The sequence below is a fragment of the Argentina anserina genome, chromosome 1 (assembly GCF_933775445.1).
Source record: "Argentina anserina chromosome 1, drPotAnse1.1, whole genome shotgun sequence".
Taxonomy (NCBI): domain Eukaryota; kingdom Viridiplantae; phylum Streptophyta; class Magnoliopsida; order Rosales; family Rosaceae; genus Argentina; species Argentina anserina.
Genome location: NC_065872.1, coordinates 23,658,591 through 23,683,027, shown reverse-complemented (window position 1 = coordinate 23,683,027; position 24,437 = coordinate 23,658,591). Strand labels below are relative to the sequence as shown.

Sequence of the window (24,437 nt, the reverse complement as noted above, 5' to 3'; positions counted from 1 at the left end):
ACTCAGCATAGCTGTATGATTACCAGATGGACTACTCACTTCACCATTTTGTTGCCTCTGTTGCAGAAACTTAGCAAAATCATTGATGAGGGCAGTTGGATTTGCAGTAAAATCAATCATTTCAGAAGAAGGTGGGGAGGAAGTAACCATCTTCGCTCTGTACCCTTCAGTAGAATTTGACTTGGCCTTATTTCTCATCTCCCTCTCCCTCTTGAACTTAGTCTTGAGTTCTGGATGCAAGATCCAACAGGTCTCAACTGCATAAGTGGTGGATCCACAATGATCACAAAGCAAGTTTTGCTTCTTTCCCTTGTAGCTTCTTGGCTCAGGCTGGTGATTAGATAGACAAGCTGTCACCTCAGGATTAGTGGCTTTGACCTCCAGATTCATGACTTTCCTTCTTGTTTCCTCTTGTTGAATAGTGGCAGACACACTTGTGTAAGAGGGAAGAGTTGAACTCATGAGAATCATGCTTCTCAGATCTTCATAGTCTGAGTTCAAACTAGCAAGAGTTGAAAGATCCTATCTTCCTCTGCACGCTTGCATATAATAGTTGGATCATTAGTGGGAGGTCTGAACTGATTAAGTTCATTCCACAAAGTGGTAAGAGCACCCAGATGCACAGAGAAGAGCTTTTTATCATGTTGCAAGTCAGCTATCTCCTTTTGCAGTTGGAAAACCCTGGCAGCATTGTTCAAATTTCCATACATCTCTTTCACTGCTTTCCAAAGAGATGCAGCAGATTCGGAGTAGTTGAAAATTTTTGCAATATGAGGCACCATGGAGTTGCAAAGCCAAGACATAACTTGTTGATCCTTTGCAAGCCACAAATCATACTTTTCAGTAAGAGTCTCAGGCATATCAATGGATCCATTGATGTAACCTAACCTAGACTTCCCTCCAAGAGCAAGGACAATATCTCTAGACCATGAATGGAAATTGAAACCATCAAATAAGGTTGATGTTAAATGCAGATTGGTATTTATATCAGCATCAGAGAAGGTAGCGGCGGAATTGGAATTATTATTTACAAATGAAACTTCTGAGTCAGCCATGATAGAACTAAATCAAAGGTTTCAATGGAATAGGGATTTGCAGTAAGCAGAAGCAGGCGACTAATCGACCTGCTCTGATACCGTGAAGAAATTGATAGCAAGAACACAAGAGATGGAGGGAGATTTCTCTTTGATTGATATGCTTTCAGTAATTACAATAGAGAGAGAGTGAGTATCTATATCACAATGTACAGAAGAAACAAGTACGAACAAAACTGAAAGGGCAAGGGGTGCCAAGATTAAGACAAAGCTGAAAAGAAGCCAAGTTGAAGAAAAAGAAGTTGTCCCATCCAACAGCTAGCTTATTAGCTACTTAACTAAACTGAACAACTTAGCCAAATTGAATTAAGCCATAAGCTTAGTTGTTTCAACATTAAATACTGGAGAGCATTTTCAGTCTCTAGGGACTAGGGTGCACTTGTTAGTTTCTAGTCAGAATACTAAGAAAAGGTGCTTTCTATGTTTTCATTTTGTCTGCCTTGTGTGAAACTTTGTAAGGATTTGAAGATAGATGGAAATCGATTTTGTTGGTGAATTTTGTTTCGGAGGGTTAGAATTATAACTCGGAGGTCGATAATTTTGCGAGGTAGCACCTTCTCCCCTCCCTCTACCGTTGTAATAGCCTGTTGAAAATCATTGTGACTGTTATTTATCACCTTTTTTGCTCATTTATGGTGAGATGATAGTTGGTCTCTTAGTGGGAAGTGGGAACACCACTCTGCATAGGTTTTCTTTGGTTGTGGGGATGGAATATTCGTGCCATAACGGCAGAAAATGTATATGCTATCCAGAGAAGCTTTGGTGCCTTGAAAGCTGGTGGCCTTTTCATTCTCTAGGGACTAGGGTGCTGGTTATATATGTTTGAGAAAGCCAAACCCCGGTTAAAATGGTTTAATTTCCTACTGTGGTTATTGATGTAGAGCCCAAACTTATACTGTGTTGGGTCTCAAATGGGATAGGGAGAAACACTTATTCACGTTTTTGTTATGTTTTTTGTTGGAGTGTTCATTCCTTTTTCCTTTTCAGATGTTGCTTGTAGTTTCTTGTTCTTGATTGTTTTTGTTTTTGGTTTGTTTTATAAAGCATTCTTCCTCTGTAGTATGCCTGTTGAATTCGTTATTACAACAAACTTGTGTGATTCTTGTTTAATGAAAACGTAGGTGCCTTTACTTGTTATGTTTCTAGATTGAAATCCAAAATGTGTATTCAGTACATATCTAGTTTTAACTTGACGTTTTGAATCAAAGCTCCACTGCAAGTTTTGTGACCCGACCCTTACGTGTTACATAGAGCAGGTGTTGCATAGAGCAGGTGTCCTCATGACTGACCTTAAATAATGATATGACATGTCAACGATTAACAAAGTGGCATAGACGACATCTTTTAGAAGTGAACTATAAATTTAAAAGGGTGTTTCCAATTGTACCCAACAAATTTCTATCAAAACTAGGGGTGGACACGGGACAGGATGGCAGCCCACGTCCCGTCTCACTTTTTTGAATCGGAACGGAATTAGGACAGGACGAGGGTTTTTAAGAATGCATCACACTCGAGATTAATCTCGGTTAGGACGGGACGGGACAAATCTGACCTTCCTATGAAGTTGAATAAAAACCTATATTTTTACTTTTTCATAACAAAGTAACATTTAATAATGAAATTTTAACAAAAAAATGCATATTATGTTCAAAATATTATAATTTACTATTATTATTTGAGTTGATATAATTTTAGAGTTATTAAGAACATAAATTAGTTTCATTTTAATACAAATATATAAGAATTTTTAAGTTTTCATTAAAGGTGGGACGGGACGGGACGAAGCGGGATAGAAATTATTCGTCCCACGTCCCATCCCACTATTATGAAACGGGACGGGATCGGGACGGGACAAACGTTTTTAGACCTCCGTCCCGTCCCGTCCTTAAGAATTTCGGGACGGGATCAGGACGAGATCGGGATTTCCGTTTTTTATGCCCACCCCTAATCAAAATTCAGCATTTAATTATTTTCCAACTTTATCCTTAATTCTAATGACGAACCCAACAACGCAAACACAGATGCTTCACCTTCATTGAATAAAAGCCTGAGCAAAACTATTGATGAATCCTGTTGTTCGAGCTGGGAAAACGGATCCTCCTCAGAGAAGAATCAGTAGGCCCCGGTACCGAACCCTAGACGGTTCAGCCCTTCGTTCTCTGTTGTTGTTGGCGTGCCAGTACCTTTGAGTTAGGTACAACTGTTGCTTTGTTTGACAATGATCGCGCTCCACGTACTGTCTTCTTCTCAAATGATTGCTCCGCAGTTGCTGATAAACCGCTGAAGTTCGAATGACCTATACACAACCGGAGTTGCTAGGTACCTTTCACTCCACCTCAAGTAGATGGCCGATCTTACTTTTGACCGCTTGGGGAAAAGCAGAGCTTATACTGTGTTGTTAATAGCAGGACTCTCTCGCGAATGGAATTTGCTGACTAGTGCAGACTTTTGGATTTGCTAGAAGCTAGGCCAGCGACTCGATGGACTTGACTCGAATTGCCGGAGTTAACCGGACTTGTTGCTACATGCAGCGCGAGGCGTGCATCTGGGTAGCTCCACTCCGATGGGAGACTTGGTTGCCGAAGCGAATCGGACTTTTACTCCGTGGGGAGATTTTGACTATGCGGTTGCGCGATAGTTTGTTTGACGTTGCGTGTGTTATTCTGTGCATTCAACCCCTTTATATAGAAAACACAACTTGTTCTTTCTTGCGAATCAAGTCTTGAGAACCTCCTAGTTGATTTAGATTTACCTTCCTTAATCAACTCAGATTCTATACGGCGATAGTCCCTAAATCTATTCCAATACGGCAGGTAATCTTGCTTTGTGATATATTTTTCCCAAATAACCGGTCCACGAGCCTAAGTAGTCTAGATAATACCGGAGTATTATTTTAGGCCCAAACACCTGTATTTCAAAAAGGATTCAATTCATTGGTGCAAGTACATTCACCATCTAGATATGGAGCATAAGAGATTATAAGTATCAAAAAAAGTTTCATCCATTCGTTATCTCATTTCGATTCTTCCAACAAGATTTGCTGAATAAGTTATAAAAGTTAAAACACATCAAACATAGATCAATTTATGGATGAAGCATTGTGCTCTATTATTTTATGTTTTCTATTCATTCGATCGTTCCTAAATTATGCTTGAGAATTGAGATTGATGTGGCGAGTATAAGAAAAACACACGCAAAAAATAAGAACAAAATGGGCATATATATGTAAGAGAAGAGGATCATTGCTCATAAACATGTAAGATGAAATCAAATAACAAGACTAGTGCTCTAGGTTTCTCCTTGATTAAAAACTTTTATTTTGTCAGTTTTGTGATAAGTTTATGTCAAGAAAAATTTGCGTTTGTTGGAATTTGAATTTGCTTGTTGAGCGTAGCAAAATAAAGGACAAATTGGAATATTTGTACACAAAATATTGTTGCTGGGTATATTTAGAACTTTCCTGGGTACATTTAGCAACACCCAATTTAAAATTAAAACTTCAAAACTTAGAATCAGAATCAGTTAACAGAAACAATAACACATAGATTACATGGTATTTAGTGGCAATAATTTCTTTGTAATCGAAAGACCTTGAGTTTGACTCACGAATGAGTAGCTATTTGTGTGATGAAAAATTGTGCAATGGATTTTGTTGTGGAAGGTGCAGCAATCTATGAGGAACATGTGTTAAAAACTTTGCTAGAAGACTCACCCTCACAATCAGAGTTTTGGGTCAGCTGCTGGGATTACCTTCCCTTTTCCATAAACCTTCCAAACCCATTCGACAATATTGATTTGATCTGCACCCAGCTTGGGATCTATGGATTTTCTACCAAAAGCTATCTCTAAAGCAACGACCCCAAAGCTATAGACATCCCAGTGGTTAGACATTCAGGAGCCATGTATCCCATTGTTCCAGCCAAAACTGTCGTTTCTGATTGTTTCCCATGATCCACCAGCCGAGCTCCAAAGTCCCCAAGTTTTGCATTGAAATCGGAATCCAACATAACATTGCTAGATTTGATATATCTGTGCAGCACACATTGCTCCCATCCTTCGTGTAGATAGAGCAACCCGAAGGCCAAGCCTTGAGCTATTTTGTACCATGTCTCCCAAGTCAACAAGCTTTTCTCTTTGAACAAATGTGAATCTAAGCTGCAGTTGGGCATGAACTCGTATACAAGTAGGAGCTCTTCCTTTTTATGGCACCAACCTATGAGTTTCACCAGATTCTGATGCCCAAGTCTACTGATAATTCTTACTTCTGTTGCAAACTCCTTGATTCCTTGTAGATCCTCTAGATATCCTCTTAACAGCAACATAGGAGTTCAAATCACTAATGAAACTCCTATAACCCCCCCCCACCCCCCCAAATCCTCCTTGTCCGAGCTTTTCTTCCTCCTAAAAGTTACCAATTACACGGACTAATTCTCCATAAGTAAGCTTCCTCGGACCAGTTCCCTGTTCAAATTCTTCGTCACTAAACGTAGAATCTTCATCACTTTCCATTGCTTCTTTCTTCGTCCAAATAAAGCAAGCCAAAGCCAGTCCAACAACTAGAATAATACATGCACCCACTCCCAACAAAAACACCAGTCCCTTATTGTCATTACCGGAGTCAGATTTAAACACAGCTACTGTCACAGGTATCACGTGCAATATATGCCCACCGTGCGCAAGCTAATTTTTCTCGCCTGCCTTCTACCTATGATGGCGCTAGGGTGATCAATCCCAGCTAGCCTTCCTTCTACGCAGCGGAATCTCTACGTTATAATTACCCTTATGAGCGATTAGCTCCAAACTCACAAGTCACTCTACACACAAGTGTTTCCCAAATGTGCGGGGGTTAGAATCATGCAAACACACACACTCGATTTGTGGAACTATTGCTCCGTTTTCATTGATGAATTCAAAGTACAATCCTACAATTCTAGCATGGACCTTTACAAGTCTTCTTCCCCCAAAGTCTCATGCAGTAACCCACAACTATTTAAACCTACTAATCTGCATGGAAGTTGACATCCCCAACTTCCCTAGGACACATGTCATGCATGCCTTAACTATAGGTATAGTGGACAGCCCCCACTACTAGGTTTATTAACTGTCAAGACGAGGTGGCAGCTTGCATGTTTTGCCAAGGCCTGCAACTGCCCAAGTAACTGCCCCTCAAATCGTGCATCAACTGCCCTTGATAACCGCCCACTAAGCAGCCAAGTAACCTCCCATAAAGCCCCTGTAACTGCCATTATCCCTGCTCTGCAACTGTCCCTGCAGACGAGGCTAATATCCCCGCAACCGCCTGTTGACAAGGCTAACTGCCTGCACGGTCTGCAACTGCCTAATGAGACTAATTTGCCTGCACTGCCCTCCGCCACTGCTACTGCTGGCAAGGCTAATATCCCTGCATGGATCTGCGTTGCCTTCGGGTCATCCCTGCTTGGGTCTATGTTGCCTTCAAGTCAGTCTGCCTGCGCTGTTTCTGGTGAGGCTAATATCCCCGCATGCTAGCGAGGCTAATCTCCCTGTCTTCCACTGAGGCTAGCCTCACTGCTAGCGAGGCTAATAGCTCCGCACGGGTCTGCACTTGTTCTCTGTCTTGTTCCTACGCTCCTACTCCCTGCTTTAAGCTTCCCACGCATGGACAAGGTGCAAGGTGAAACCATACCCTGCGCGCCCCTGCCTATAGCATTAGCGAGGGTGTAACAGCTACCGTGTTGTCCCTTGCACTCTCATCAGTCTCATCATCAACCACAAGAGTTGAACTAAAACTCCACGAGATGATCTTATGTAATGAAGCAGTATTTGAACCTGTTGAAGCAAAGAACCCCACAATGACCCAATTGGGTAAGTACTGTTTCAAATCAACCTCGTAAAAAAGATAGTCCATCTGTTGTGTGCCATTGACGATGGTTGTGAACTCTACACTCAGATTGTTTGTGTTGGAATTAATCGAATTATAACTAATCGTGACATTGTTGATGTGTCCCTCTTCAATACTACCGTTCCATGGCTTGGTAGTGAAGGAATTCACAGTGTTGACGTCGATGACTGTTAAACAGCGACAAGCGTGGCCCGTTGACCAACTGTACCGATACTGTCTCAACTTAGTCACCTCACAGGTGTTGGGTTTTAATCACAAAAGGCCTCGATACAATTGATTATTATCCACTCACTTATAAGCTTTATTTTCTTTGTCACTTCTTAGATGTGAGATCTCTTCTCTCCAACACGCCCCCTCACGTGCAACCTAATTTTTAGGTATGCACGTGACAGATTAACATCCCACATACTGGGACGAAATAAACCAAGGTTCAGTAACCAACGACACTTGGTGATCATCTAATCAGAAACTCTCCGATGACATGATAATGACACTTATCTTGGGCCCATGACAAAGTGGCACCCAACTCGGACCCACGACAGATTGGAGGCGCGACTGGAGAGGGATCCGCTCTTATACCATATTAAACAGCGACAAGCGTGGCCCGTGGACCAACTGTACCGATACTGTCTCAATTTAGTCACCTCACAGGCGTTGGGTTTTAATCACAAAAGGCCTCGATACAATTGATTATTATCCACTCACTTATAAGCTTTATTTTCTTTGTCACTTCTTAAATGTGAGATCTCTCCTCTCCAACAATGCCAACATGATATCCCGTATGGCCTTCGATACCTTTATCCATACCGCGTAAAGTGTGTTGTTGTGTCTTGTATATGTTAAATTCCACCGCCACAAATGGGAATTGATGATCGGAGGGAAGGCCGATACGGTCACCATATCCTAGTGTGCTATTGGTTCCATTGCAAGAACCATTGGGATGGTTGTTCATAATCGGACCCATATATTGAAAAGATGAAAGTTGTGGTGAAGTCGGAGAGCTTTCCGGTGGAATTGTCTCGGAGGAGGAAGGGTCGATTGTAGGTGTATGGCTCGACCAACATTCATAAATTTCTCCTGGTCTTGTGTGCTTTTGGTGAGGCGGAGAAACTGGTTGTCAATAAAAGCATCCCCCTCTCGAGATATATTGACAATATCATTTTGAATGAAGCTTGGGAGAAAGAAAATGGAAGAGAATAAAAATAGATAATGCAAAAGAGAAAGAATGAGACACCAAAAAAGAAGAAAAAGAATGAATTTATCAAAGGAGATTGCACCCACCAATGACAAAAAGAAGTGAAAGAAATCGAGGAGAAAAATTCCAAGCTATAATATTTAAAGAGCCAAAACTCTTCTATAAATAGCACATCATTCACAAAGAAAAATCATGACTTCTCATTAGCATTCAAGAGCCAAAACTCTACCAAAACACCACCATAAACTTCCCTCACAAATTAGTCAAGTTGTCCACCCCAAAACTATCATCATCTCCACCGAGTTTCGCCATTGAAGACACACCTCCAAGGTTTCTACAACGTGTGATTCTCGCAATTCATCTCCATGGCTTCGTCTATTTGTGTTAATCTACAATTTTTTGTCTATGAAGATTGTAAGTTGTTATTTATGTGGAAATATTGGTTTTGTATTTGTTTTAGAATTTTCAGATTGTATTTGATATGTTTTTGAGACTATGCCGAATCTATGTTCTTATAATTATTGAAGTTTGTATTTCTATTGTTGTGTTCTAATCATCTTTCTCATACTTTTAGATAATTTTGAGATATGTGCATATGAATTTAGTGCTTGGATGTAATCCCTAAGATTGTGTTGAGTGCTAGATTCATCAACCATATTGACACAAATTGAATCATGCCCTAAGTAGGTTCGGTTTGTGTTGATTAAAAGTGGTAAAATTTCTGGAAATTTGCATGTGAAACCATGGTGGGTGACGCCACACATGAAACATGTCTCCAACAAATATTTGGTGCTTAAATGTAATCTTGTTTGATTTCTACTCTAAGTATTATTGAATTCTATTGCATGCAAATTTAGATTAGGCCTTAAGTCAATCTAAATGTTAATTGAAATCTTACATGATTAGATCATCCCCTAAGGCTCTAATTGTATATATTGGTGTCTAAAAAGTATGTAATTGGTCGAATTAGAATGCATGATAGGTTCAAACTTGTAATTATGTGGTGTAATAGTAAATTTGGTTTAAGTTTGTTAAAGAGAAGTCGATCATGTAAATAGTAATTTAGGTTTTATTTTAGTAGTTAATAATCAATCGCGAACCCCCCATTATATGTTAACACAAAAAGTTTAGAGTTCCTTTCAATTCCCCGGAAAGAACGATCTCTGCTTATTCTATACTAACGATTATGTTTTACAGGGTTTATTATAGACGCTTTAATTAACGCTCTATCACCTCTACAGCAGGAGATGACATACAACCTTGACAAGAATTAAATTGTCTATCCGGTTGCAATCTGAATCACCAAACACCAGATTGGATTTATTTATTTTGCTCCTTTTCTGTTACATATCTGACCAAACAAACACAACTGTAAGGATGAAGTGTACAGTCCATTTCTCACTTCTCAATTGAAATGGGGATATACATTCCAGCTCAAATCCTCTTTACCAAACACTTGAAAGCATTATTGGAAATCCAATCTTATCCTAATCAAATTCATTAATTATCCTAATACAATGCCAATATGGGTTGCCAAACATAGCCTATATCGTCATATTTCTATGAGAGAATTGCGTAGCAAGTTTATGTGAAAATATTAATTTTAAACTTGCTACGTAGTTCTCTCATAGTGCCGAAACTCTAGCAAAAGTGACTTTATATATATATATATATATATCTCATCCAACTTGGAATATAAATAAGCAGTCATAAAATTTTGCTTCAATATATTTCCTATCATTGAAGTAATTACTTATTATATGCACTCTAGCTAAAGTATGAGCAAAATCACACATTGAAAATCAATTTGATTGTTGTAGGAGAATTACTCAATGTAATCTTCAGGTGTATCTTGTCCTAATTAGTATAGGTTGGTCTAGATAAGGAAAGATATATAATCTCTGAATCTACATGATACTCAATGTAATGTCTATATATAAGGCCTCCTTATCAATGAATAAAGATGATGTTTCTCCCTATTTGATGCATATTGCATTCTTCTGTAACACGTTATCAGCACGTAGTTCTAACCATGAGTTCATAGTTCTAGAACCCTAATTTCTGAAAAAATTCCTTCTGTCAAGAAAATAATTCGACAGAAGAAGACATAAGTTCCTTCTGTCATGAAAAAAAATCGCGGAAAAGAAAACGAAAAAAAAATAGAAATCGTTCTTGACATGGGCACCCAGAATATTGTTATGGGCACCCCACTTCTTCTCCGATCTATTGAGGTCACCCCTGCCAGCGAGCCTCCACGTCTGCAGCATCCAAATCGCAGCTCGTCGATGACGCTGCTCCTTCTTGCAGACCTGACGAGAACATCGGCCTCCTTCTTTCGACGTCGCTATCAATAACCGACGTTTCCCAATTGCCGGCGCGCATAACCGCTCCACCTGCTACCTCTGGTAGCCCACCGCCCGACATCACCATTTGTTATGCAGCTGAGAGCGCAACCCGAATTTGCATATCCAACCCGGTCGGTATTCTCCAACTGGACAACGACAAAGAGAGAGTTTTATCTCTCGATAAATTAGTAAAAACAGGGGCATGGTGATAAAAAGTGGTTTTCACCCTCAGTAATTTGATTTGAATTTTACTGTTTTATTTATGTGATAGATTTAAATTAATCATATGTTTTCATTTTGGTGCAATTTATCACATGACGATACAAAATCGAATGGCAAGAGTGACTTCGCGACGTATATTCGTGGATTCAAGCATGATCGTGGAATTAAGCAAGAGCAACACTTATACGTTGTTTATTTGGCAAACAAACAAGTATGTTTTAATTAACGTTGCTGCTTTCATGCAAATTTAAATTCCTCTAAATTTTGTCTTTCATCGGGGACTTTCAACCTCCATTTCCTTTTCAACCCGATTTTTTCACTTCTCGGGTGGTATACAGGGATATGATTCCCCTGGTACCGAGTTTTAGAAGCAGCTGGGAGTGTTGTTGTTACCATTCGTAGTCGTTGTGTGTAGCTACGAGTTCGAAAAAATGAGACAAACATTGGTTTGCGATAGAAATTGTCACTTATACCACCGATTTGTGACTGAAATTGTCACTTATACCATTATGACGGAATTTGTCACGATTTATTGAATTCAGTTACCATAATTTGGGACTTGACCTCCAATTTAGTACTTCGAAATTGTGTCGTATATTGATACATAATAAATCTTCCCTCTTGTTGACCGTAACATGCGCTTGAAATTTGGCATTTTCATGTTGGATGTGTTTATGCACCTAGTCCGGATTAATTTCCTTTGGTGCAACATCGTTTCATTGAAAGACATAAACATAATGGTCAAAATATACAAGTGGTAGATATGAGAAGTTCTTGAAACAAGACACTTATTATATGGAAGACCATGAGAATATATTCTCACTATTACAGATTTTTAAAGCAATTATACATTGCGGTTAGTAAAAGAAAATAATGGGGCATAAATGCTTCGGTTAATAGTCTGAATGACTACAAATCCGTGTATTTTCCCAAGTTTTTGTGAATGTATTCACCGCACAAGTGTGACTACAGTTACTTAGTCATTACACTTTAAATTGGCTCATGGTCAAGATCTCAATCCAATTGTTGGCTATAAAATTCTCATGTAGTTCAAGTAAACAAACATACGAGAATGTCTCGATGCATTTATGGTTTCATTACCAAAAGCAATGTGTTAATGCAATATAACGCATTACATACTAATGGCACTACCTACATAAGTCCATGGTTTAAATTGTGGCATAAGTCCGGCTTACACGATCTTTGTGTGGCGCAATGCATACTTGTATGATCCTTGATGTTATTATTATACATTTGTTTCGGTTCTCCATAATCTTTGGCGGATTAGGTCATCATCTATTGATTTTGATCAACACTTTGTAAACTAGCATTGCAAAACGCCGAAGGACTTCGTGCCATGAGCATTTTCTCTTGGCTTTATTTCGAACCGACAATGCTTGTTGTAGCATATTTATGTCTCATTGGCATGATGAAGCCTTGATTGATGTCTTGTTATAACATGTTTCCCCTTTATTTTGGTGATGATTTGTAGTGTTACACGCCATATAATGCACTATATATTCCATCGTTTCAAAATATGGTGATGTTTTCACAAAGCTCGAATTGAACTAACGCTCGTACAAGATTAGGAGAGTGGCAAACTATAATAGGTTCACGAGCTACGGCCTTTGCAGTATCGCTAAGATGTTCCGTGTGCCGCCCAATTTTACCCCTAATGGCATCAAAAATTGGCCAAGCTCTTGTCTCGGCCCCCTAGGCATCCTGCAACCCCCTGCAGGCCTCCCGCAAACCCTTCATAGCCCCCACACGGCCTCCGCAGCATCCCCCACATGGCCTCCTCACGAACTCCTAGCCTATTTGACTCTATTTTTTTAATGCCAGAAACCTTTTTTGGGTATGTGTAGGCAACACCAATCCTTGTATTTGGATCTATAGTGTATATGCATGATATTTTCATGTCAAATCACTCATGTCTAAAACCCTTAAGTAAACATTAAGCAACCATTCTGGGCTATATCAGTGCACTTACCGAGCTTTATTTTGTGATATTTATGTCTTAACATACGACTACTTGTCTATATATTCTTGTTTATGAATATGTTAATGAGACGTTGAGTGCATAGCTAAATGAAAGCTATTAATGGATTTAGTTTTAATCCATTGTGACTATGATGACGAGATCATCACACATAGAATCAAGAGAGGTTTAGGAGCTCGAGTTTAAATGTCTTACAGTATTATGATTCAAGTCGCATGCTTTTATGCATCAAGAGAGCAATTGAACCTATGAAATGGTCTTTGTCATAGTAGTTGTCTACGTTGATGAATTCACAAGGATACCATATATAATAATTGGTGAGACGATAAACTACTTGAAGACAATCCTTGTGTCAACATTATTTATCACTTACAAACTCATTGTGAACGAGTTCTTATGTATCGCTTCTAATGATGTAGCGCATCTCATGAGTCAAAATAGTGTGAATCGTATTCTTTCACGATACTATGATTCGGAATAATGAATCGATGACTCATTTAGGCTATCCTTTTGAGCAAAGATGTTATACGGATCAATAAAAATCCTCCAAAGTAATGGAGATGTAATCTATGCATTATCATGTGCATAAGCTCCCTCTATGACCTTTCATTGACTGTCACACCCCGGGACCTTTTCTGGGACCGGAATGCAACAATATTCGCCGTAGTCCCGGATTAATAAGCAGCCGACACGTTGGGGCCGACGTGTCGACTACCTATCAACTCGAAGCTACAAGGCTGAATAAAAATATAAACCACTGACAATAAGAAATGGGGAACACAGTAAAACAGTAATTTGAAGACAGTAATTCTGTCAGGGACATTTCAGTGTTTTCACATATACAGTAAACTTGTAAAAACCAAGGGAGTTACCCTTACATCTTTGATTAAGGATTCCGACTTGGAATCCAGTTTCTAGGCAACCAAATCCAACATGCACAACCAAAATAAGGATCACAACATCCCAAACAGTTCAAAATCAGAAGAATCAAAGTAAACGAGGTAGGATTGCTACCTCTAAAAGTCGCTGATCTGAAGTCGGAGCTTTTGTGCTCCCTCGAGCTCGGCCTCAAGTTGCTACTGCCAAACCAAGGCATCTGCTGCTAGGTGCTCATCATGCTCGTCCCATCGCCTAGTTCAAAGGTTGATATCGCCGGAGCTCGCAACGTTACAGCGGAGGAGGACAGGGAAATCAGGAAGGAAAATCCTCAAATTAGTATCAAAATAATGAAATCAAGGGTAGAAACGAGTTGGGTATGAGGAGAAGAGACTAGACTTACCAACATGAAGGGCATAAAACTCGTCGGAGTTCAGAATCTCACCGTGAGCTTAAAGGGCACAATCTGCCCAATTTTCGATTTGGCAGAGATCCGGCTTGAATCTCACATGCAATTGGTGCGTGAGGAAGAGGAAGAGAAGTGGAACATTTTGGTGGTAGCGGTGAGGCCATGGTCGGCCTGACGGCGGCGCAAGCATGGCGGCAAAGCCAGTTTTTTTTTCAGGTTCGTAGGGGAAGAGAGAGAGAGAGAGAGAGAGAGAGCCCGAGAGAGAGTAAGAAGGAGGAGAGCCAAAGTGAGAAATGGGCTTAGGCCCTTAAGTAGATCCAAACCAATGGCTGAGATCAGTCGATTTAATATTGACGGTTTTAGATTTTAAAATGAGAACATTTCTAATATACGAAAACTTTAAAAATTCATATGAATTAAATCGAGCGTCAGAAAAAAATTTCACGAATACTTCCGCGCTCACAACAACGCATAGTTGAACACAAAATAGTAAACTAAAATGTTGACATCTCATAAAAATGTCGGCTAGCGTGTTCTATATATAAATAAATGACGAAAAAATGTAGGGGCTCACATTGACTGTACTCAATCTCCAAGCCTATTCTCTAGCAAAGTTTTGGAGTGACATATACCCTCCTACGCTAAAGAGAATGTGACATAAGATGGAAGTCGAAATTGGCTTATCATGATTCACTTTGAGGATAAATATATTGTGATGATACATATATCATGTTAAACTCAAACCATAACACTTAGATGTTATGGAGCACCCAAACAATGACAAAAGTTGAAAAAGCATAAAGTTTCAGGATTTACAGATTGCGGACTTGTCATTGTGAGGACCATTTCACCTACTTTTCAGTGGGCTATTGAGGTGATACTTGCGGAGTTGCGGTCACAGATTCCTAACATCTAAGGCTGCATACTCCCAAATTTTGAGCCCATTAGAGACTTGGATCATGGTGAACCGCTTGACACAAGTGTTCACTGACCTCTGGCGTTTATTTCTGCCGATTCGGTACTTTCTGACCAGTTACGATAGTGCAACTGATGGCATTGGATTCCTAACACCCATGTTTACTTGCTCCTAAAAATTTGTAGCATTCGGGTTTCGAAAAGTCAATGAACCATTCAAGGAAGTGTAAAACAGAGGTTCAGTATTACTTGTTGATGTGCCTAGGCTTCCAACGAACCAACAATTCGAACCATAAGCTACAGCTTGTAGTGTGTCTTGTTTTACGGTATCCATTTATATCACCATTATTGATGTTACGGTTGAAACGATTCGCATGTTAGTGTTTCGAGCCTAACAATATGCATGTTTGTTAACGGATTATGTTAACGGTTTATCGTCCACATATTTTATGTGCCAAATTGTGCCTTCACAAGGGCATAATGATGGGTTATTTGATGTTGAATTTCATCTTGAATAAGACATGAACTTCCAATCTATGTCCGCTTATATAAAGACCTTAACATGTGATCTCGTTTAGTCACTTTTGATGGGCCAGTCTCTCCGTCGTTAGGGGGAGAGAAGAACAAGTTCATTCAAAGTTCAACGATTTGATTTTTGTCGTGGTTTGTCCCACTATGCCTCATCATGTTCCTAATAGTCCTATAAATGGAAGTGACTAGATTAGAGATACATGCTGCAACTATGCCTATAAGGATTGATGTCCGACAAATGGACATGTAGTCACTCTTTGTTGGTGACGTGGTGACTCCGCAAATGTGGTAGATGGTGTCACTAGACCGTGGCTCTTACGAAGTGCAGAGAGACCACTTGGTTCGATAATACTTGTTGAATGCGAGTTATGGCACAACTTGATCTATGATCAATGATACACACTCGTCTGTTTTCTTGGATGATGGTTATTATTGGGGGACGCCTCAATGTCAATACTGATCTAAATGAGAGATCTCGAAGAATGACGATGTTGAAAGAGTTTGATGTCGAACCATACATACATACTATGTTGAAGCAAAATTCTAACATTGTAGATTTGCTTACATGGAAAGTGCTATCCGGCAGGAATTGATGGTAATGATCGACCCATGTCACCGCCACAGCCTCCTGGAAAGTCGTAGGATCCAGTTTTAACAAAGAGATAGGTCATTGGTCAGGTAATGCCAACACCACAAATATAAATCCTATCGGTTATACCTTTGTTAGGCGTAGTGAGAAAGAGAAGAGTTTAGACTCACCTTATGGCGCAAACTCTCTAGCAAAATGCTCTAGAATCAAATATGAGACGGTTTGTCCTCATAATACCTTGTCAGTTAGGTGGTTTCCAAAATAACTGAATTTGCAACTTGTGGTCACATGTCATCTCTATTAGGACTAAGTTAAGAGATGTAGATAAAAACCCTAAGTGGATTGGTTTTCACCTAATTCAAGTGCCTCCAGACCACAGAGTGCGATAACTTGATTAAGGTAGGAATAGTAAAATGAAGTGTGATGGACTCTTGATGAACTAAGAGCCAAATACTGTTTTCCGAAGTTACTTGCTCAAAACTCAGGGTTCACCACCCTGACAATGCAGGAGAATGACTTCGAAAACTTTTTATTGCATAGTTGGGATTGGACATCGTCGTAACCCCATATTCATTCTGCATGAAAGCATGAGCAGGAAAGACAATTAAGCAGTTAAAGCTTATAGCTAGGGCCCTCGTTACACGTAAGTAATTTACCCATCACTGTCTGGGGATATACAATATTGCATGCAGCTATACTTAAAATGAAATGATTTTGAGAATAATAGGTCTCGAAAGTGATGACCGTTATTGATGATGTTGTTCATCGGCTGGCTAAAGACAATAAGGACGTTAAACTAATAAATATAAGTATTCCATGAATCAGTTGAAGTCATAAAAGATGTGTTTTTGCTGTATGAGCGATGATAAGTCTTAAGAGATGAAATTCTCCACATTTAAGTACAATATGTGTATGCATGTACTTGTTGTAATATACATGACTCGACACCTCATTCAGTTTAAACTCATAGGCCAAGATGATGGCTGAGTGCGCCCACACACATGTCAATATTTGATCACAACATGTTTATGACATCAAATCCTATATTCCAACACAAACGACACTATAATGAAGTCATGTCAGAATTTGCCCAGATTTGTAGGTCAACTTCCACGGGACCTATAGGGCAGCTCACTTGCTGGAAAATGGTAAACTTGGTATCATTGGAAAGCCTTATGTGTCTACTCTCTAGGGACACATACCATTTGACAATATCTATTATATTAAGTTATAGTTGTTTTAGTAAAATAGGATGGATCTCTCCAGAAACTGCAGTTGAGTCAACTTCGACCGAGCTTTGTGATCATCTCAGAATTAATTAGGTTGTGAGCCATATATCACTGGAAATTCACGGGTGTCTACTTTCCATAATTGTTTACGGTTCATCCATACCTATTTTATCGAAGAAGTTATGATAGTGTGTGAAGGTCATACCACGTGCGAATCTGTTTTTCATTGCAAACTCTTGTTTTGAGTTGTTATGCAATTCTCTTTCTTTTGATTTATGTACGGATAAGTGTACAATTCTGACTTAAGAATGTTTAGTGAGATTTTATATACAAATCATTGACCCATTGCTATTTTTGAAGAATGTGAAGAGCGTTCGTATACACTATTTATTTAAACTCCGAGATTGAGTTACCAATCAGGGGGAGTTGTTTTGCAGACTTCAAGAGGAGTCTATACCACATGTTATCTTCAACTGAAGTTTGTGCGTTGTGCTCTTTTTCCCTTCGACCAAGGTTTTTATTTTACCCAAGTGGTTTTTGTTTTGCTTGGAAAAGTTTTTACCAAGACAACAATATTACACCATGACACATTAGAATCGCAATATAAGGGGGAGTGTTGTAGGAGAATTACTCTTCATAATCTTCCGGTGTATCTTGTTCTAATTAAGATAGGTTAGTCTAGATAATGAATGATATATAATCCCTGAATCTACATGATACTCAATGTAATGCTTATATATAAGGCCTCCTTATCAATGAATAAAGATGATGCTTCTCCCTATTCAATATGTATTGCATTCTTCTGTAACATTGATTTTAATTTTGCTAGGGTTTTCTCCCAAACGAAGAGTGGGCTTATCTAGGCCTCAGAGTACGTTGGATGAGCCTATCATTTCTTTGAAGAGGAAAACTAATAGACCTTTGGGAAGGCAAAATAAGAAGGCCATGAAGATTAAGGAGATCCACCTCCGCGCGAGTTTCTCTTCAGCTTATCAATATATAGAAGAAAGGTTAGCCCTAATAACAAGGGAAAGTAAATTACTCAGCTTCATGTCCGATCCTAGACTTTTAATTGAGAACGTAGTTTGTCTATTAAATTCTGGTTTCATTTGTTGTACACCAATTGAGTTCCTTAGGCGACGGGGTGTTCCTTTGTATTCTTATATGATGCATAACCTATATACTGCATACCCTGCGAGAACCATAGCTAGAGAAGCCACCACCATTTTCAGAGCGTTCTCTTTGCTAAAATTTGGCGTCAATACGGACCCCAAAAGGTTGTGAACTGATTGTTCAGAATTCTCAGCTGATTGTTCTGAAAGCTTCACAACTTTCTTAGGTACAGTTATGGATAGAATTCCACGTGAAAACTTGGCCCGAATTTGTTCTGCACGGCAATTCCTAGACATTCTGATATCTTTGTGGAAGCGGCTGCGGATGGATGTTGTCATCGAAATACTTTCATCACCATTACCACCTTGCTTTCCGCTAATAGATAGGATTCCCTGATCGTTGAATTGAAGTCTAATATCTTGTCTTTTGAACCCTACATGAAGAAGTACAAGAGAATGTAGAAATGAATGAAGGACATTTTGATGATTGTAAAATGTTAAAGGGATCATATCTCATAAAACATAACATCTATAAGATCGAGGTATTTAAATTACCTGGTAAATGAATCTCGAGAATGTCATATTCTTCAAGTTTCTGCCATTTGCAAAAGGGTACAAAATCCTCGTAAGACTGCTCCTCCTCTGCTGCAGGACTGGTTTTCATTACACTCGGTGGGGAGTAGATTTTTCTGTTCGACTGTTCTCAGATTTCCCAATCAGTATATAATATGGAGTCTACATACTTCTCTTTTCCCATTCTTATACTTGCCCGTGAAAAACCAATTAAACTGCTAACGGTTTCTTCTTTGTATGAAAGAGAATGATTCTATTTTGGGTAGCTATTGTACGTTTTCTTCTTCATGCCCTCATGATAAAGCATACTTTATGAACACGTAAGCTATGAAGCAAAGTCACAAGGTGCAGGTGAACATGCCAATAGTTTTTTTTTTTTTTCACATGCAGAAGTGAACTATAAGTCTATGACAATAGTTCTAGCTAGTAAAATATTGTTAATATATATGGATTCCTTCCTCACGATATTGACATAGTTTTAGTGGCGTTTTAGTTTAAGATCAAGTTCTATATTCCTAATTATTAATGTCTTTTGAAGTGTTACAAATTTATAAATGAATTAGAAAACAAAATGGTGAGAGGCTATGCTGTCTTTTGCAGCATAGCCTCTTCGCGCATCAGGATGAGTGCCGCGGCCTTTGTGGGTTGTTGTTTGTAGCATTTACAACTTCTGTTTGTTTTGGCTCTCTCTATCTTCTCATTCTACGGTGTTTCTGTGTTCTCCTCTCGATTCTCGCTAGGACAGTCTGTGTGGCATTATGTGGTGATGAGGGATGGACGCGGGGTGTTTTGGTGAGTTTGGAGCGTCGGCGTGGTGGTGGAGCACAAATTAGGGATAGCTTTGGATTGTTCCGACTTAAAAAAAATGTTGTTGTGATGTGACAACAATTAGTCCATATTTTAGGTTCTTCCGCTTAGACCTCTGCACTAGTCCTGCTTAGTCTCTTCTGGGTTGCCTTTCAGCCAACTTAACCGCGGGCTCAAATATAGGACCCCGGTTGTTTTTCTATCACATTATATGATCCGAGTGCTTTTCATTTTTGATTACTCTTCTCTTGGGGAAGCTTCCTCTACGTAAGTATTGGGGATGGGGCTTGATAACCTTGGATCCATCCATGGTAATCCTGGACAATTTTTACTTTTGGTTTGCTGCTACTGAATATGACATTATTTTAAGAAGGCTTGGTCAGCTAATTGTCACGTCCCTATTTTGGGAGTGTCGATCGTGGGCTGCTGGTCGAAAGAACATCAAGGATATGTGGGATTTGCTCCAAGATTCAATGTGTGGGAGATATATGGCTGCTCATTCCGAGGGATTCAGGCATGCCAACCCGGTTAAATTCGGAGAGCTTGTCGCTAGTCGAGGACTTAACGTCAAAGAGGCGAGTTGGCCGCCCTACACACAGGTAGGGGTCTGGAGCCGATCCCCTGATGAGCCCAAGGCAGCGCGAAACCAGTGTATTGCCCCGTTGGATAAGGCTGGCTCCATGGGGATGGAGCGCCGCATGGACCAAGTGTGCCAGCCAAATGGCTAGGTCCGTGACATAATGGACGGTTTTATAAGACCGTGAGGGATAATTGCATCTCATTCATATGTATTAAATGCACATAATGCAATTGACACAAAGACGAGATATCTCACATTAGAATAGTGACAAATATAATATAACTTATAAGTGAGTGAATAATATTGTATTAATGTCTTTCGTGATTAAACCCAACACTTTAAAAGTTTAAATGTCGTTAAATTAAGACATTATCGTACAATATTATTGGACCATGTGTCACGTTTATTGTTGTTTAACAATTTAAAATTGAATTGTCACACTCCACTTGCCCTCACTCTTTCTTAAAAATGTATGTGCAACGCTTTTAAATTTGCAGTAGTTCTAGTTTTAGGATTGTAGCAATCGCTTATCTCTGTCGTTCCCTTGAAATGATGGGCTAATTAGTTAAACTTTTTTATTAATGGATTGGTGTCTCAACCTGATCAACCTAGGGCTCGTGAATGGGCCGGGCTCGGCCCGGCCCGGCCCATGAGTGACAAGCTTGAGCCGGGTCGGGCCTTAATAAATTTTGAATGAGTGGCGGGCCGGGTATTTTCAAAATACGAAGATCCAAGCCCGCCCACCTAAGGCGGGCCTTGCGGGCCGTGCCGGGCCTTACGGGCTTGTATTAGAAAAATAATATAATACTCTAATTTAAGGGTTCGAACCAATAAAAGAATTATTAGAAAACATTCTAAAACAAAATTCACAAATAAATTCTAGTTTCGAAATTATTGTCGATCGACACCAATAGATGTGATCGATATATATATTTAGTGACCGTGTAAAAATTTCATCCAATTCGGACCTCGTTTAACCGTCGGAATTTTCGGTCAACAAAAAAAAGAGGTGTTTTCACATAATAAAACCTAATTGACCGGGGCTTTGCCAAATTGTTTTCTTGTTGCGACCACGCACGATCGGTGACATAAAATTAGGTGATTTCAAATATGTAAACAAATTTCCACATTCGCATCTTGGTAATTGGTCCCCCCTTAGGGGATATTAGTGTTGTTTTTGGTTTACCAGAAATTCCGACGGTTAAACGAGGTCCGAATTGGATAAAATTTGAAAATGATCATTAAATATATATATATTGATCACATCGAATGGTATCGATCGATTCCAATAAGTTTCCTTCATATAGTCGCTTCATAATGTGATAGTTTTATTATAAACCTAGTATAAATGTTATAATACATTAGTGGACACTTCGGCGATCGACAACTCCAATTCAAAATATGGTCGATCGACACCAATAGATGTGATTGGTATATATATTTAGGAAACCCGTAAAAATTTAGTTCGTTTTTGACATGATTTGACCGTTCGTACCAACGGTCAACTAAAAAAGAGACGTTTTGACATATTTAAACCTCATTGACCGGGGTTTTGCCAAATAGATTTCTTCAGTTCGACCGGGCACGATAGATAACAAAAATTAGATGATTTCATATATGTAAACGGCTTTCGGCATTCGCATATTTGTAATAAGTCCTCCCTTATAGCATATTAGTGGTGTTTTCTATTTACCGAAAATTCTGACGGTTAAGCGAAGTCCGAATTAGATGAAATTTTTACATGGTCATTAAATATATATATTGATCACATCGGCTAGTGTCGATCGATTCCGATAAGTTTCCTTCATATAGTCACTTTATAATGTGATAGTTTTATTATAAACCTAGTATAAATGTTATAATACATTAGTGGACACTTCGGCGATCGACAACTCCAATTCAAAATATGGTCGATCGACACTAGTAGATGTGATTGGTATATATTTTTAGGAAATCCGTAAAAATTTGGTCCGTTTTGCACATGATTTGACCGTTCGTACCAACGGTCAACTAAAAAGAGGCGTTTTGACATATTTAAACCCCATTGACCGAGGTTTTGCCAAATAGATTTCTTCAGTTCGACCGCGCACGATAGATAACAAAAATTAGGTGATTTCATATATGCAAACGGCTTTCAGCATTCGCAGATTTGTAATAGGTCATCCCTTAAGGCATTCACTTATTTGTAATAGATCCTCCCTTATAGCATATTAGTGGTGTTTTCGATTTACCGAAAATTCCGACGGTTAAACGAAGTCCGAATTGGATGAAATTTTTACATGGTCATTAAATATATATATTGATCACATCGGCTAGTGTCGATCGATTCCGATAAGTTTACTTCATATAGTCACTTTATAATGTGATAGTTTTATTATAAAACCTAGTATAAATATTATAATACATTAGTGGACACTTCGGTAATCGACAACTCCAATTCAAAATATGGTCAATCGACACCAGTAGATGTGATTGGTATATATAGTTAGGAAACCCGTAAAAATTTGGTCCGTTTTGCACATGATTTGACCGTTCGTACCAATGGTCAACTAAAAAAAGGCGTTTTGACATATTTAAACCCCATTGACCGGGGCTTTGCCAAATAGATTTCTTAAGTTCGACCGCGCACGATAGATAACAAAAATTAGGTAATTTCATATATGCAAACGGCTTTCAGCATTCGCAGATTTGTAATAGGTCCTCCCTTAAGGCATATTAGTGGTGTTTTCGATTTACCAAAAATTTTGACGGTTAAACGAAGTCCGAATTGGATGAAATTTTTACAAGATCACTAAATATATATACCAATCACATCGGCCGGTGTCGATCGATCCCGACAAGTTTCTTTCATATAGTCACTTTATAATGTGATAGTTTTAATATAAACCTAATATAAAGGTTATAATACATTAGTAGACGCTTCGGCGATTAATAACTCTAGTTCGAAATATGGTCGATCGACACCAGTAGATGTGATCGGTATATATATTTAGGGAACCCGTAAAAATTTCGTCCGTTTTGGATATTGTTTGACCGTCCGTACCTACGGTCAACAAAGAAAAAGCGTTTTGACATATTAAAATCCTCATTGACTGGGGCTTTTCTAAATGAGTTTCCTTGGTGCGACTGCACACAATCAGTGACAAAAATTAGGTGATTTCAGATATGCCAACGACTTTTGGTGTTCGCATTTTGGTAATGGGTCTTCCCTTATGACATATTAGTGTTGTTTTCGGTTTACTGGAAATTTCGACGGTCAAACGAGTTCCGAATTGGATGAAATTTTTACAGGGTCACTAAATATATATACCGATCATATCGACTGGTGTCGATCGATCCCGAGAAGTTTCCTTAATATAGTTGCTTCATAATGCAATAGTTTTATTCTAAACCTAATAAAATAGGTATGTATAATATTTTATTATTTGGCGGGCTTTCACGGGCCGGGCTTTGCGGGATTTTGGTGGGCCGGGCCCACGGGCCGGGTCGGGTAAAAGTCTGTCGGGCTTGCGGGCCTCCGCAGGCTTTTCGGGTCCGCGGGCTAAATGATGAGGCCTAGATCAACCTGCTTGTTGGCAATCACATATCGTGTTTACCTGATCAACCTTCTTGTTGGCAAAACTAAAAAAAAAAAAATTGGCCCATATTTTTGACTTTTTTCCTTCTTAATTCAATTACCAATATTTCTTCTTTTTTTCTTTCTTTTCTTAGAATGGAAATGCAATTTTTTTTAGGGGGAAGGGTGATACACAGAGGAAGTCAATAAGCATCAATGCCAGTAAACACGGCCGGCCCTAGCCCGGTAGCCCCTAGGGCAAGAGTGAGTAGACTCAAGCCTAGAGCCATATATTTTAGAAATGAATGAAAATGAGTTAGAACGACGAATTGTTATTCATTGTGATGAAAAGTTACCATTATTCACTAAACAAGTGAGACACATGAGATTACAATAAAAACAAAGTCTTAACTTTTTATTAGTGTTTTTCTATGTAACTTCAAAGAGGTTCTCCGTATAAGAGATCACGAAATCATCATAATTCGTCGAAATTTAAACTTGTGACTTGCGAGCTATTAATATGT

General features: G+C 39.1%; 1 pseudogene; it reads right to left on the bottom strand.

The window, feature by feature from the left end:
• Positions 1-4,814: 4,814 nt before the first annotated feature.
• On the bottom strand, positions 4,815-19,089 carry LOC126804459 (L-type lectin-domain containing receptor kinase IX.1-like; annotated as a pseudogene).
• Positions 19,090-24,437: the final 5,348 nt, after the last annotated feature.